Source organism: Pteropus alecto, unplaced genomic scaffold (genome assembly GCF_000325575.1).
Source record: "Pteropus alecto unplaced genomic scaffold, ASM32557v1 scaffold7, whole genome shotgun sequence".
Lineage (NCBI taxonomy): Eukaryota > Metazoa > Chordata > Mammalia > Chiroptera > Pteropodidae > Pteropus > Pteropus alecto.
The window spans coordinates 19,874,461-19,877,120 of NW_006494614.1; positions in this window are offsets into that span (position 1 = coordinate 19,874,461).

The window sequence follows — 2,660 nt, forward strand, 5'->3', positions numbered from 1 at the left end:
AAAGAAAGAAAGAAAGAAAGAAAGAAAGAAAGAAAGAAAGAAAGAGAGGAAGAAAGAGAGAGAGAGGAAGAAAGAAAGGAAGAAAAGGAAAAAAGCAGAAAAACAGAAAGAAAATCATAGAGTATATAGCATTCCATGAAAATTATATTGTATCTCATTTATACTTTTATAATACCATTTGGCTCATTCTAAGGCAAAACATACCAGTGTAAAGAGATAAAATTTTTACCCTTCCCTTTTAAACTCTAAGATGAATAGAATTCCATTCTGAAAGGTTCAGTTTAAATAACAATGTATTATAAAATCCTCAATGTTTATACTGAACATATTATGAAAACATTAGTTTTCATAGAACACATAATAAATTCTGCCCTTAGTGAGGCATGTAATTAAAAGCTTAAAAAAATACCATTGCCAGACATTAATTTCATGTGTCAGGCCATGCAATAGAAAATTATTAATTTGTTTTTTCAGCTGTCTGATAAAAATGGAAAGATATTAATAAAGGACAACACAAGATAAAGAAGGTCAGCAGAATAGTTTTAGGAAAGGTTATAAATTTCACTTAGTATTGTTGGTACATTTTCTGGTTTTCCTCTATTATGACCTTGAACTACACAGTACAGTTCTTAATACTGAGCTAAATAAGATTGAAATTCAGCAGAAGGTGGCAGGTAGATTCCACTGGATCATCTGGAAAAATTTATGGGCAGTAGATGGTCCAAGATGGTTCTTCCAATCCCTACTCTCCATCTGTGTTCTCTTTTAGATGCCTCAATGAAAGTAGAAGAGTTTACTGTTCTGGGTCCATTAGCCCTTTGTTCTTAAATCCACCCTACCCCCACTCAGAAAATGAATCATCTTTTCAGTTTATCTGCATTCCCCAGCTGTGGCCTATCTGCTATCTAGTCTCATCTGACCTTTACTGTTACTCTCTTCAACCACTATCAGCTACTCATTTGCTGCATCAAAATGGTTCAAAATATTTTAAATATGATTAAAATTACTGCTACTACAGAGGATAGAGAGAAAGAAGTTCTGTAGGGCCTACTTTAGAACTTCATTCTAAAACCACTAATATTGATTCACCTGTTGATTTAGATTTTTGCTTTGCAATATACCTCCTTGACCTCCTCTATAAATAATTGTGGGTCTCTAATGATCAGATAATTGTAATATAGTAAATTTCCCTTAGACCTTTCAGTGACAGTGGAACTCCACAAAAGAGAGTTTTTATATGTGTTCTCAAGGCATAGTCAACATTTAATGATGATGTAAATTACTTCCTGATAATTAAGCCACATTTTGACACGAATAAAGGAGGCATCTCTACTTGTGCTAAGAACACAAAGATTAAAATGTCTTGTCTTAATAAACTTATTTTTGAAGAGTTTTAAATTTACAGAAAATTTGTGAAGATAGTAGAGAGTTCCCATACAGTCTGCATCCAGTTTCCCAATTTAACATTTTACATTATTATGATACATTTGTCATGAATAATAAACCAATGTTGACACATCATTAACAAAACTGCATAATTTGAGTTATTAGTTTTTACCTAATTTTTTAAAAATCTGTTTCAACTTCCAGCCCCACTAGTACTCTCAGATCCTTTTCTGAAGTAGAAGCTTGGTGGTTACAGAATGAATAAAGATCCTTACAGGGAAGCAGCAGAATATAGTGCAAGAAAATGTAGTTCAGGATAATAGAAACCTAGGCACAAGTCCTTTCTCTTCATTAAATAATTATATAAATTTGAGCAAGAATCTGATTGTGTCTAAGACATCATTGTATTCATCTGTAAGACAGAGCTAATGAAAGCTACTTTACAACCTTTGATATGGATTAAGTGAAATCTGTATTATATTTGACCTCAAAACATCATTTAAAATAGTTGTTCACGCTCTTCTTTAAAAATTAATTTTTCTCTGAAATTTTAAAGCATTTATAAAATTACAGATACTAGCATAATAAATATCATAGCCACTAGCTATCTTTAAAAAGACACTACACACATAATTCAAACTTTCCGTGCACCATCACTAATCTCTTTAGCGATGCTCTCTGGAAATAAACTGAATGCCAGTAACCATCTTTTTGTATATTCTTATAATTTATATTTAGTGTTTTTACATGTTTTAAAAGGAAAAAAAAATGCTAACATACTGTCTGTACCCTTTGACAACTTACAGGTTTCAGTTAATATATTTTAAAGACATAAATTCTGCATATTAATTTATCTTATGAATAATTCTTTATTTAAATAATTATTTTATTTATTACTTATTCTCGTTTTGATAAGAATTTGGATTACTTACAATTTTTTTGTTATTATAAACAATATTATTTACAAAGAGGTTATAAAAAAAATAGTCTCCTTTATTTTTAAACATGTTCTATAAAGTTCCTCCAGAGTATAACAATAAGTGAAATTACTGGGTCATTGGATAACACATTTTAACTTTATAATGTATTGCTAAATTGATACCTAGAGTGATTGTTCTAATTTATATTTTCAGCAACAGTGTAAGGAAATTTTCATTTCTACATGGTTTCACCAGCATGCTGCACTGTCAAATTTGTTGATCTTTATTAATTTTATGTTTTTAAAGTGGTAACTCATTGTGGCTTTAACTGGCTTTTTCCTGCTACTAGCGAGA